The sequence below is a fragment of the Wolffia australiana genome, chromosome 10, assembly GCF_029677425.1.
Source record: "Wolffia australiana isolate 7733 chromosome 10, ASM2967742v1".
Taxonomy (NCBI): domain Eukaryota; kingdom Viridiplantae; phylum Streptophyta; class Magnoliopsida; order Alismatales; family Araceae; genus Wolffia; species Wolffia australiana.
Genome location: NC_135844.1, coordinates 14,483,101 through 14,498,373, shown reverse-complemented (window position 1 = coordinate 14,498,373; position 15,273 = coordinate 14,483,101).

Below are 15,273 nucleotides of genomic sequence, written 5' to 3'. Positions count from 1 at the left end.
GAGAGAGAGAGAGAGAGAGAGAGAGAGAGAGAGAGAGAGAGAGAGAGAGAGAGAGAGAGAGAGAGAGAGAGAGAGAGAGAGAGAGAGAGAGAGAGAGAGAGAGAGAGAGAGAGAGAGAGAGAGAGAGAGAGAGAGAGAGAGAGAGAGAGAGAGAGAGAGAGAGAGAGAGAGAGAGAGAGAGAGAGAGAGAGAGAGAGAGAGAGAGAGAGAGAGAGAGAGAGAGAGAGAGAGAGAGAGAGAGAGAGAGAGAGAGAGAGAGAGAGAGAGAGAGAGAGAGAGAGAGAGAGAGAGAGAGAGAGAGAGAGAGAGAGAGAGAGAGAGAGAGAGAGAGAGAGAGAGAGAGAGAGAGAGAGAGAGAGAGAGAGAGAGAGAGAGAGAGAGAGAGAGAGAGAGAGAGAGAGAGAGAGAGAGAGAGAGAGAGAGAGAGAGAGAGAGAGAGAGAGAGAGAGAGAGAGAGAGAGAGAGAGAGAGAGAGAGAGAGAGAGAGAGAGAGAGAGAGAGAGAGAGAGAGAGAGAGAGAGAGAGAGAGAGAGAGAGAGAGAGAGAGAGAGAGAGAGAGAGAGAGAGAGAGAGAGAGAGAGAGAGAGAGAGAGAGAGAGAGAGAGAGAGAGAGAGAGAGAGAGAGAGAGAGAGAGAGAGAGAGAGAGAGAGAGAGAGAGATGGATGGATGAAGATAGAGAAACCAAGAGATTAAGAGAGAGGGAAAGAGAGACCTCTCGTCCAGTGTAATGGGGCGTTGTCTAGTGATGCGGTGAAAATAAGATATGAGGGCATGTGAGATGTATCAATTTCAGAGATGGAGGTGTCTAACATATGGAGATGCTATTATAACTATGGGAATGAACAAGAACATATGAATTCTTAAATCTAGTATGTGCATCATAACAAAGTTTAGAACTTGGTAAACTCTATAGGGCATGGTACCCATCAGGTGTAAGTAGATATTTAAATAAAGATTGGTGCTATGGACAAGTTCGAAAGTTTAAACACAAAATTCATGGATGAATGATTCTCGCTAGCTACCATGATACAGTCCACAATAACTGGTCTCACTGTAGAACCACACCATGATTATGAAATCTGAGAAATGGATAAATTACACAACATACAATTTCACATCAAAGCATGCAAGTTGTGAGAGTCTACTTATAGACAAAAGTAAGCTTCCCTAAGTTGGAATATGAGTTTTGATAGATTGATCAAATCTCATTTCTTCATTGAGAATGAAGACGCCCTATGTGTGTATTCATGAAGACTAGTAGAAACACAACTACTATGATAATTATCATGTTATATATGAAGAGTACATTCTACTCCTAAAAAAATATAAAGGAATGAATGTCAAATATCTTCTCTATAAAGGGATTTAGGAGAAGCAACCTATGTATTAGTGTTGTTGGGTTCTAGAGGCCTTGACATGGATGGGTAAACGAAAATATTTTGTAGCGGAAGCCTTGAACGGAATCAAATGGCATCATTAAAATCATTGAAACGAAGTACCTTTCCACATATCGCATCCGTGATTTCTTGGATCCCGAAGTGAGACGAGTCGAGCCTCTATACGTATCCACGCGATCCTTGGCACGTCAAATCTCATCCTTCTTGTTGACGAGCCCCGTTCTACCTCCACCGTCGTCGTTACGCCGTCCCGATCGCATTGGGCATGGAGAGGGGTTGTAGGGAGAAGGGAGAAGAAGGGGAAAGGCCCCTGAACAATTCTGGCCCTGGGTCAAATGGCCCTGGGCCTTTCCCTATTTACACCTTGTGTCCTAGAAGATACAAAGGAGTGTGTATCAACTCACTCATGGAACTTGTTCGTTATCAGTTATCATGTATGTATAACCCCTCATCCACTTGACCCACTTAGTATAAATAGGGAAAGGCCCAGGGCCATTTGACCCAGGGCCAGAATTGTTCAGGGGCCTTTCCCCTTCTTCTCCCTTCTCCCTACAACCCCTCTCCATGCCCAATGCGATCGGGATGGCGTAACGACGACGGTGGAGGTAGAACGGGGCTCGTCAACAAGAAGGATGAGATTTGACGTGCCAAGGATCGCGTGGATACGTATAGAGGCTCGACTCGTCTCACTTCGGGATCCAAGAAATCACGGATGCGATATGTGGAAAGGTACTTCGTTTCAATGATTTTAATGATGCACGACAGAAACAACCGCAAGAAACTGATGGTTGTCAGAATTGTCAAACATGCCATGGAGATCATCCATCCCCTTACAGATCCCAATTCATTCAAATCATCGTTGATGCTATAATCAAATAGTAAGCCAAGACTTGATGCGAAATGTTTATCTATCTTTTCGTCTGTCTGTCTATTTATCAGTCTTTCTTTCTTTTATTCTATTAGGACATATCTATTTCTGAGTTTAGGCAGTCATGTCTCGCTCTGTATACCCATCCATTCAATCTCTTACAGTGCCTTCTCGTTCTTGAACTCGTCGATAGTCTGGCGTTTCATCCTCTTCCTTGGATGGAAAGAAACCAACTAAAGAGGCATGCATGACAGAAACAATGGAAAGAAATTGATGTCCGTCGGAATTGTCAAACACGACATTGAGATTAACCATCTCCTCGATGATCCCAACCCCAATTAAATCATCTTTGATACCATGATCAACCGGTTAGCTAAGCTCTGATGCGAAATTTCAGTCTAGCTATCCATTTGTCTTTTTATGAATCGGTATTTCTTTCTTTTATTCTTTAGCGACATTTCTATTTTTGAGTTCACGCAGTCATGTCTCTATGAACATAAATAATATGATCACAACCTCTTGGGTGTGTACCGCTTGGGATGCCTAATGGCACTTCATCACAAGGCATTACATGTGCTTTCATATCTCTCAAGGTTGTCAGCATTGGGTGTTTCTAAGCAGTGAGGGTTACTCCCACTTGCATTATTTCATCCAATACTTCATAACATATAGCATGGATTTTGGAAGAATACATTTTTCTAACAAGGTTAAGAAGTCAACTGAGCATCTCAGTGATGGGATTGGTTACCCAAGTCAAATCAGACTTCACGCCACCTGCCCTTAACAAAATAAGAGACGTACATTACACTTTGCACATAAGCCAACCTGGTCACACAACAGAAGAACACCCAAGATAAAGATGCACACTCCTCAATGTGAAATATGAATATTCATGGTAATTGTTTTGTTAGTAGTCGTGACCAATATAACATCAGAAGTCGGCTCATTGATAACACGTGTAGTGCTTCAAGAGCTATATCTTTCATCACACCATCCAACTCGCACTTCCCGATGAAGAGGGGACATGTTATGCAAAAGGCTCAAAACCTTATACTCTTCTTTCTATATGAGGGTAACCAAGTTTCTTGTCATTTCATCATTGCTCATTCTTGTTAGGCTTAAGGGTTAGGCGCGCTCATGCTTTGCTGACCTATCACATGGTAAAGAAAGGGAGTGAACATTTGTGGTTTTAGAGAACTGTTTTGGTGGATATGTAGAATGGAATTCTCTTCAAAGTTTTGAGACAAGGTTATGAAGGATATACAAATCATTAACATTACCTCTTCTTGATACGTTATGGCCAATTCCCATGAAGGAATCCATTACACTTTTGAATCCAACCTCATGACCAGATCATGACCCTTAGATTTGATAAACGAAAGGTGCATTTACGCTGTAATTGGATAATTTATTAGCAATATGACAGAAAAAAAAACCAGGGGAAGGAATAAGAATGCACCAAAGCACAGGGGCTGCACCAAACACTGGTCCGTCTTTCTTGTTATAAGTGAATGCAACAAAAAGAACTGGAAAGAACGAATAATGAAAATAATGTATTTATTGAAATGACATTTATTTATCCTAAAATCAAATGTAATGACACACGTTGATTCATTATTTAAAAACCTTCTATAAATATTCTCTAAAACTAAACTTGATTTCAGAACCAGAAACACCAGAGTTGAATTAATCAATGTAATAACTGACTTTTCTATTTCATTGCCTCTTCTCTCTCCCACTCCTAAGTGCGTTGTTCCTGAGTCATCATCTTCATCTACACACACTTTGTAAAAATTATCTGAATCTTCCTCTTCCTAAAGTTATGCCTCGTTTCATCACTTTTGCTAGCAAATGCTCCTACTTGTAAACACATACCTTAGGCATCGCCCTTAGCTTACCACACTAGCTTACTATGCTAGCGACATTTTTTTTTTCTTTCTTAAGTCATTCGGTTCTGCCCTTTTTACTCTTTGGGCAGTCGAGCCCATAGAGGCATTTGTTTTATCCATGGTAGTATAGAAAGCAAGTAGGCCAGTAATGCAGTTTGGAATTTTCACTCTTTCTTTTGTTTGATTTTTTAGTTAAGGGGGAAGTTTTCAGTCTCTCATCAATAAACATGTGTGACTTTAGGAGTGAGAGACTACCGGCACTTAGAAGCAGACAGAAGTTTACCAGTGGCAGTAGATAACAATTCATTTTAAATTAAGAAGCATGCGCAATTGCAAAGCTCTTTTTAGGTTTATGAGTGGGAGTGGAGCAGAAGTGATGAAGCAAAGTCAATGACTCTTCAGATAAAATCTTAGGAAGTGAAGAACATGAATATGAATGTTAAAAGGTCTATAAAAATGAATCTTCAGAAGAAATCAATTTATTTCATAACCATCAGACAACCTGCTAATGACAATACAAACATCCGTTGAAGTGATGGTTTAGCCTTTTTATTTTTTGCACTGCATGGAGTGATAATATTTAAATAATAATGAAAAATATATTTTTTATGGCTTAAAACTTACTACATTTACAAAACTAATGTCAGAAAACTTGGTAAAATACTAAAATATCAAGAAAAATTATAAACTGATTTCTAAAAATGTAGTAACTCATTTCAAGCTTCACTAACCTGCATTTATGACACTATCAATGAAAATAAGCGCCTGAAATCAGTATTCAAAATAACATGTTCTTTACGAGTATCACATATATCTCTAGTTTATATTCCGACGATGGTCTGTCGCATAATATTCCAACATCATATTGTTAATCAACATGTCAGTATGAACCTTACTTATCAATAAATAGTTATAAATCTTTTGAATCAATATATTTGTAATTTTTATGATCAATTGAAAAGAAATAATCACATAAATTGATCACCTATTTTTGTGTCTGTAAGTTAAATACATAGGTGAAATAGATGGATGGACAAATAGTCAGCGGCGCCGGCGCCCAAAGCGCTGCAAGGTAGTCTGCGAGTCGACGGAGATACGTAATCACCCACGCATTCATTCACCTGTTGAGCCACGCTATTTATCAATCGCCGGTGCGGTGGTCGATGACGTGGTACAGTGATCGAACGTGGGTCAAACACGTTGACTACGTGCAGCACTCAAGTGACGCAGAAGCGGAACGCCATAGTTGGAGAGCGACTGATGGGGATCGCATGATGTAGCGGGCTTTCCATGAACGGATGCAACATACGCACTCGAGAGATTGTGAACTGTCGGGTAAGTGGAGGGGCCAAGGACAGGCCGAGAAAGCAGCGCAGCCGGCCCGTGATGCGCCCGCGACGTCACGCGTGTGAGGATCGCTAGCGGCTAGGTCTGTGCTCGCCGTACACACACATAGGGTGACCAACAGGCCATCCACGAGGGAGTGGTGACCAGTGACGACCAGTAGCCTAGAGGCGGCGACCGATAGAGAGGTTTCCGGCGTGATGGTCAGGCTGCATAAGGGGCGTCGAGGGTACGATACCCTACAACTGAGCAATCTATTCCTTCTCTTTTCCTCTTCGTTCTCCTCTTCTTCCTCTCCTTCTTCTTCCTCCTCTCTTCTTATTCTGGTGAGACCAATCAATAGAAAAAAACTTTCAATTGATAAAAAAACTGGTCTACTAATAACATGCATGTTTAGCGCTTCAATATTATCATATTTACATGTATTTTTGCATTAAATCACTCATATATGATTGTTATCCATTTTTAGAATAATTTTCCAAATTTTCTGCATTTTTTGGGATTTTTCTAACAATAGATTCTAACAGAATATAATTTTTGAGAAGAATATGATTTTCGGGAACTTGTAGACAATAACTCTGGAAAGATATGATTTTCTGATTCAAAAAATATAGTTATATGTATTTTTGTAAGCTTATTTTATTTAATATGAACTTTTTAAGTATTTTTGGCTTTTTTCGCACAAGGTGACGTGGCATGCTCGAGTTCACTGATTTAAAACAAAGAAGAAAGAAGAGGGTGACATGGCGCGCTGACGCGCCGCCATGTCTGAGACAGAAATAGTTTTTTTAATACTTTTTATTTTGTTTTCTTTGTCCTTTTTCAGTTACACGTGGCACAGAATAAGATGAGTGCCCACGGGGAATACAAAAAGTGTAGAATATCATGCGCTGTGACTTCTTTATGGGCACGGAAAATGAGGACGCTGACAAGGAGAGAGAAGGAAATCAAGGGCTAGGATTGGCTCAACTTCCAACGGCCATAACTTTTGATCTACAACTCCGATTGAGATGAACTTTCAGTGTTACTTCCTTTTCCTCTCCTCTTTCCATCCATGCCCTCTGATCTAGAAATATAGGCCTGGATTGACGTGAAATTCATCTTGAACTTGCTTCTTACTTGTGTAGGCTGATTGAAAGATACTGAGTTTTGAAATCCATCAAGAGTGTTCTTGGTGTCCTGGGTGTGTGGGGAGAAGCATTAGAGAAGAGGGGGAGCTTACCGGCACTCGTAAATTGCTGTGATCCTGGCGGAATATAAAGATCTAAGGTAAGTGTTTTTTTCCTTACGTTGTCTCTTTCCGACACCATCGTTGACATGATTAGGGTTTATAAAAATTATATTTAATCGTAATTAAGAATACTTCGTGATGAGTATGGATCTTATCCGTAAAGAACGATGATGAATGAATCACTCTCTTACACTAGTGATTATCGACAATATGATTAATGAAAACATCGTTGTCTCTTTCCAACACCATCGTTGACGTGATTAGGGTTTATAAAAATTATATTTAATCGTAATTAAGAATACTTCGTGATGAGTATGGATCTTATCCATAAAGAAAGATGATGAATGAATCACTCTCTTACACTAGTGATTATCGACAATATGATTAATGAAAACAAGATTCGAGGACGTGAGCTAGTGATATTGATAAAAAATACATAAGCTTTAAGTTAATTTAACTTAAAGAAAAGATTAAGTGCACATGACTAACATGAGGATGGATGATAGTATGAACGAGGATACTGATTGGATTGGGAGTGGTACAGTGGCGAGGATGAAGAAACGAGAATAGAGAGTAAAATGAGAGTGCAAGTATGATTATAAACCCTAATTACGTTAATATGGGGTCGGGAAAGAGGGCTGTAAAATTTTGAAATGTGTATAAAGTTGATAAAAGCAAACTTATATAGATTGAACGATTTGCGTCAAATACGACGTGCTTGACAAAATGTTCAAACGAAAAACACAATACAAAATCTCTAAGAAACTCGTCAATGTTCTGATTGAATGACCAAAATCAAGCATTAAGAGTATATCAAAATGTAGAAAGTGTATAGCTTTGGTGTGCAGACTCCTCTGCTCTTAACAGGGGGCTCCAGACTATCTTCGGCCCCATCCATAGTTTCAAGAATGTAATAAAATGCAATAAATCCTTTCAAGCTTCATTAAGCTGCATTTACGACAGTATCGACGAACATAAGCATATAAAATCAGTATTCAAAATAATATTTTCTTTATGATTATCACATATATCTCTAGTTTAAATTCCCATGATGGTATATTGCATAATCTTCCAGCATCATCTTGTTAATCAACATGTTAGTGTGAACCTTACTCATCAATAACCAGTTTTAAATATTTTGAATCAAGATATTTATAATTTTACTGATTAATTCAAAAAGAAAAAATACATAAATTACCCACTTATGTTTCTGACTGTAATTTCAATAGATCGGTGAAGTAGATGGATGGACAAATATAGAACTATATAGATAAGTAAGAGTAAAAAAATGTTATTTTGAAGAATTGTATTCATAATGATTTGAATGAGGTTGTGATAATAAAAAATAGCATCATATTATAAGTTTTTTTTTAAAATATATAATTATATTTTAAAATGATTATTAATGCATGGCATTTAATATTAAAAATTTTATTATATCATTTGAATAGAATTCTGCTTTTTGTAATTTTGAAACTGTTTCTATGGAGTTATATAACATTAATTTCATAAATATATAACTACGTTATCCAGATAATATCATTATGGGTATATGTTACTAATTTACTGTTTAATTCTTTTTTATACCATTATTATGGTTTTTCATTTTGATAGTGTTTTTATAGGATTGTTACACCAAATTTTTATTTAATTTTTTTATGACTCAGAACATTAAATTTAATTAGTTAAATATAATAATGGTTATGCATAAAATTATTTAATTGTATGCTTTTTGAAAGTATCACATTTTGATTTTTTTCAGACTGTAGTGAGTTATGGCATTATCCCATAAGTGGCTGTTGCAAATCATTGGTCACAAGTGCCTAGCAAGCCGCCTAGCCAATTCACTGACAGGTCACAAAAGCCAGGCAACACACAGATGTAGAGGTGTATCTTTCCACCCAAACATCAAGATATTAGTAATCTAGGTGATTATCTAGTCTCTAAGTTGGTCTGCAGACATGTCATAAGGTTAGGAAGCCTCCAAGTGATCAAAGCAAGTGCCCAAATTAGCGCCAAGCTGGTGAAATTGATTTTGGATATTTAGTCATCTATAATAGTACTGAAATTATCTTAGATCTAAAAATATGACTAGATAGGGATGAGCATAAGTATTGTCCACAACAAACATAGATTAAGAAATTAATGTCTGCTTAAATGGAGGTTAGGAGATTAGAGTGGATATCCCAAAAATAACAGATGATAATGATACATAATAACTACAGGTATATGTACAAAATTTGAAAGGTTGAGGATCATATTTATAGGGAGTTATGAGAGAGAGAGAGGAATGATAAATTATCAGGATACTGATGGGATAAGATGATGACTGGCCAGAACTACACACATAAATATGTATCTATTATATAAAACGGGCTGATTTTTTATGACATTATGGAATAGTGAATGACAATGTTATGAGATGAATGGAGCATGGGTGATGCGACTGAAAAAAAATTTCGACAGGTTGAATGGATAGATATGAACCTAAGGGTTGCTGAGAACTTGATTAAAATTCAGATTTAAATGATTAAAACAGTTTTATTATTTTCATGCCTTCTCGTTATTTATGTTTAGAGGGCAGAATGACACAGCTGCTATCAAATTTATGTTCTTTAATCTTTATGTTTGTCTGATATCAATTTTCAAAGGTGGATAATTTCGCATCCTCTCTCATTCCTCTTGTTGCTGCAGCATGTTAAGGTTTTGAGCCTTGGTAGATCTAAAAATAGGATCATGATTAGCCCCCGACTTTCAGATTAAAGTGACATATTTTATGTATTAATAACATGCCAACATGTGCTCTGAATTGTAAGTTCAAATAGTTCATAAATTTTATGTGCACCATGGTGATGAACTCAATTTTAGGGTGTTTTTTACTGGTTATTTATCAGTTGAATTCGTGTGAGGATTGAGCTTATGCAACGAAATTTATAACCTCACAGCCTTTGGCAAGCAAGGGTCGATCCACAGGAAGCAAAGAAAACAGTGGAAAATTCTTTTCTATTAAATCAGTCTATTCAGTTCTCTAATTCCAAGTGTTAATCTCTGTAGAAATTTTCTTCAGAATAAGTTGCAGAGAATTCCTTAAAAGTATGGATTCAGCTAATTCTTCAGTCAAATTATCTTCAGTTAAGTTTTACGGAGATATCTTGGCAAACTCAATTGAGCAGAACCGTCAGCAGAGAAATTTTCTTTGTTGACGGTTCGCTTATGCCCTGTGAGGCAATTGAGCAAACACCCTACGGGTGTTTGTGCAAGCGCGAACGCTTGCGCGCGGGTGAGCCTGCTCGCGGCGCTGCTGCGCGCGGGTTAACCTGCACGCGGCGCTGCTGTGCGCGGGCTAACCTGCACGCGGCGCTGCTGCGCTGGCGAAGCGGCCTTGGCGCTTCTGCGCTGGCGAGCCTGTGCTGGCGCTGCTGCTGGCGAGCTCTGGCGCGGCGCTGCTGCGCGCGGGCGAGCCTGCGCGCGGCGCTGCGGCGCGCGGCGAGCCTGCTCGCGGTGCTGATTCGCGCGGGCGAGCTTGCTCGCTGCTTGGATTGCTGGCAACCTAGGCTGAGGCCTGGGTTGCTAGCAGTTGGAAGTTCTGCAGGGAAGGAGTTCACGATCGGATGCGAGAACAATGAAATTTTTGCTAGACAGAATGGAAAACGATTCAATCAACTATGGGATTCGAAATCAAACGTAACCAAAGGAACAACAGAAATTGGAAATGCTGAAGACACAGCTTGTGATCTTCAGCCCAACCCTGATTGTCTTAGAAGGGAGAAGAAGATTGTACCAAAACCGAAACGCTCACGCCTCCTTGTGTCACTCCTTCCGGGCAAGGCGACGATCGTCGTGCTCCAGCTACTCCTCGGCTTGCTTCTCTCCCAGCTCCAATGCTCATCAGCCTTGGAGGGTCTGCAGAAATCCTTTCTCTCCAAGCCCTAGCTTCCTTGAGAGAAATTCTGGACAACCTAAAATCAACTCTCAAGAGAGTATTTATAGGTTTCTCTTAAGTCATGCCCAGGGGCATTTTCGTAATTTCTGCTTCTTTGAATTTTTGCCCGCTCCTCTTGATCCTCGTCTCTTTCCTTGATCTTCTTAACCTGTCTCTGAATGTTTACTAACCATAAAATGTTAAATATATTCCACTTGATTCAAAGGATCAAGTGGGGTTAGTGATTTTATAAAATGATGCATATGCATGATATTAGCATGTATTAACATTATAATTTTGATGAATGAAAACTAAAAAGTTTAATTATTTGATGACATTTTTGAGAGTCATCAAACACCCCCCAACTTAGATCATTACTAGTCCCTTAGTAATGAAATGCAGGTGAGAATAAAAGATGATCTCAAGTTGACCCTCGACTTCCGATAGCTTTGATTCATGCTCTTTTCAAGGAGTATTTTCAGCAATTGAACTTGACCAGCATAGGAGAAATTTAGGATCTATCTCAGCCTTCTACCTCAACTAAGTGCACTTGATCTACGGAGTACATATAGTAAGTACATAGTATATGGAGTAAGGTCGAGTTAACACCCCAAGCGCACTACTGAACAAGGCGTGGAGAGCGGTGCTAATGGTAGCTCAATACTATGGCTATAGTAGCATCGGCTCAAACACATGGGAGACAGCTTTTCCACCTTTATTTTCTTTGGCATTTGCTGCTTGTTGGTCATTTTTGATGACAATCAACTTTAGTAACTATGATGCAAGCTTTTGCTTATTTTTGCGCAATGCAGCTTTCACTTTATAATTTGGTGGCGCTTATCCACTACCCATGTGCCGTCCTTAGTAGACCGGCAGCTTATTCCCCCGATGAAGTTTTGTATCCTTCTTGGTTCAGGGAGCTTCACTCACATCATAATAATATTGCCAATGAGCTAGCACTAACCCTACTCTCCACTAAAGCTAAAAATTTCGTGCATGTAAGTGCTAACTCAACCCGAAGTCGGTGGTGAGGTGAGAGAAATATAATGGTAAGAGATGTGGATGAAATAGTACGTATCATAGTGCACCTAGCTAGGCTTACTTCACCTAGGATTTCCTAGCTGGCCACTCTTGCACCTCTACCCTTTTGAAAAGAATCGAATTATCATGCATATCATTGGACAAGCATCTCCTAGGATCATCAAATATCCATGGTTTGTGAATGCAAAATGAAAATTTTTAATGGATGATGCATGCAACTATACTCCCCTCCCCCCAATAAAAAGGCATGTTCCTACACGACAAATCATAATTACGAGAAAGGAGAAAGAGAGATCAAACCATGGAAGGAAAGGCGGCGATCAGCATTCGTGTTGTCCAGTGACGGTGTACCTAGCTTGGATAGGAGTAGCTGCACACGAAGACAGAAACAAAAACGAAGAAAACAAAAACAAAACACAGCAAAAAAAAAAAACAGAGAAAATAGGAAATGGAAGCAAAAACTAGTTAGATCATGAGCTCTCGTGCGGTGGCTTTTCTAAAGTAATATTCATGGGGCTATTAAGATCTTCTTCTTCTAAGTAGGGTTTGAGCCGTTGCCCATTCACAGTGAATTGTCTTTGAGATGTAGGATCAAAAATGGTAACCGCTCCATTCTCAAAAACCTGCTGAACAAGGAAGGGGCCATCCCATCGCGTTTTCAATTTTCCTGGAAAGAGTTTTAATCTAGAGTTGTAAAGCCATACTTTTTGATTCTCTACAAAAATTCGTCTCTTCAAGCTCTTATCATGAAACATCTTCATCTTGGCTTTATAAATCTTCGAATTCTCATAAGCCTCATTTCTTAACTCTTCCAACTCATTCAATCGAAGAAGTCTATTCTTGCCGGCTCTATCCAAATCTAGGTTGAGTTTCCTAATAGCCCACAAGGCCTTGTGTTCTAACTCAAGTGGTAGGTGACAAGCCTTCCCAAAGATAAGTCGAAAGGGAGACATGCCGAGAGGAGTTTTTTAAGCGGTCCTATAGGCCCATAATGCCTCGTCTAGCTTCCTAGACCAATCTTTCCCATCCGGACGCACTATTTTCCTCAAAATTTTCTTAACCTCCCGATTGCACAATTCAACTTGGCCATTGGCTTGAGGGTGATAAGGAGTAGTGACTCGATGATGGACACCAAACTTCTTGAGGAGGTTCCTAAAGTTGTAGTTTGTAAAGTGGGAACCTCCATCACTAATGATAGCTCGTGGGCATCCATATCTATAAAAGATGTTTTTCTCAATAAAATTAGTCACTACCTTACTGTCATTGGTTTTGGAGGGAATGACTTCTACCCATTTGGAGACATAATCGACAGCCATCAAAATATATTCATAACCATTAGAACTAGGGAAGGGTCCCATAAAATCGATTCCCCATAAATCAAATATTTCTACTTCTAGGATGGGTTGTAGGGGCATTCTATCTTTCCTATTTATGTTGACGGATGCTTGGCATGCTAAATAAGTATTATAAAATTTCTGGGCGTCATGAAATAATGTAGGCCAAAAGAAACCCGATTCAACAACTTTATGAGCTGTTACCTTGGCCGAGTGGTGTCCCCCTCCGGGTTTGGAATGACAGAATTCCAAAATGCTTCTTTGCTCGCTCTCGGGGACACACCGCCTCAAAATTTGATCTTGGCCTTGATGGAATAGCTCCGGATCTTCCCAAAAATAAAATCGTGCATCCTTAAGCAGCTTCTTCCTCTCATGAGACGTCCATCCTGTGGGAATTTTTCCTGAAACCAAAAAATTGACAATGTGCGCGTACCAAGGAAGCGATATTCCTTGTGCGGTTAGGACATATTCATCAGGAAATGCATCATTTATAATCTCAGGTTGGGTGCTCATGATTCGAGAGAGATGATCTGCTACTACATTTTCACACCCTTTCTTATCTTGGATCTCTAAATCAAATTCCTGCAATAAAAGCACCCATCTAATCAACCTAGGTTTGGCCTCCTTCTTCGTTAACAAGTATCTAATAGCTGCATGGTCAGAAAAAACAGTAATTTTACTACCTAACAAGTAAGATCTAAACTTTTCTAAAGCAAAAATAATGGCTAGCAGTTCCTTCTCGGTAGTAGTATAATTTAGCTGCGCGTCCACTAAGGTTCTGCTGGCGTAGTAGATAACCACGGGTTTCTTGTCGATTCGCTGACCTAACACTGCACCTACTGCAAAATCAGAAGCATCACACATTAGTTCAAAAGGAAGGGTCCAATCGGGCCCTTGCAAGATAGGCGCATTAACTAAGGCTTCCTTCAATTTATAAAATGCATCTTTAGCTTCTAGTGTTAGTTCAAACTCATTGTTCTTAGACGATAAAAGATTTGTAAGAGGTTTGGAAATTTTAGCAAAGTCAAGAATGAAACGTCTATAGAAACCCGCGTGGTCGACGAAACCCCTAAGGGTTTTTAGGTTGGTTGGAGGTGGAAGGCCCTGGATGATTTCGATCTTGGCCTTGTCCACTTCTAATCCACGGTTGCTGACCATGTGTCCCAGCACTACTCCCTCCTGCACCATGAAATGGGATTTTTCCCAGCTTAGGACAAGGTTGGACTCAATGCACCTCTTCAATACTTTGGTGAGGCTTAGTAAGCAGTTTTCAAAGGTAGATCCAAAAACTGAAAAATCATCCATAAAGATTTCTAGACATTCTCCTACTAAATCAGAAAAGAGGGCATTCATACATCGCTGAAATGTGGCGGGAGCATTGCATAGCCCGAAGGGCATACGCCTAAAGGCATATGTCCCTACGGGACTCGTAAATGTTGTATTCTCTTGATCATCAGGATGGATGTTTACTTGGTTGTACCCTGAATAACCGTCAAGAAAACAAAAATATTGTTGCCCCGACAACTTTTCTAATATTTGATCCATAAAGGGTAGAGGGTAGTGGTCTTTCTTGGTTGCCTTGTTTAGCTTCCTATAATCAATATATACTCTCCATCCAGTGGTCAATCTCTTCTGCACCTCTTCCCCTTTTTCATTCACTTCTACTGTAATTCCAGATTTCTTTGGTACCATGTGTACGGGACTCACCCATCTACTGTCGGATATGGCATAAATAATTCCTGCATTCAACCACTTTATAATTTCTTTCTCAAGAACTTCTCTCATGTAAGGGTTGAGTCTCCTTTGATGCTCTCTACAAGGTCTTGCTTCCTCTTCTAAAAATATCCTATGTTCACAGATCGAAGATGGAATTCCCCTAATATCATCAAATGTCCAACCTATGGCATTTTTATGCTCTCTAAGTACATCGAGCAAGTCACTTTCTTGTTCAGGAGTGAGTGATGAGGAAATGATTACCGGTAAGATTTTCTTCTCATCTAGATATGCATATTTGAGGGATGAGGGTAAGGGTTTCAATTCTGGTCCTACCTCTACCGAAGGGGAGTCTATGATTTCTTCCTCTAGCTCTCTGCCCTCTACTTGTGACAAGTATTCCTTAATCACATCTTCTCCGTCACCCCTTGCACACAATTTTAACTCCTCATTGCTTCCTAAGGGACATTTCATCATTTTTGATATATCAAGTTGAACTCTCTCCTTTCCAATTTTAAACTCCACCGTCCCCT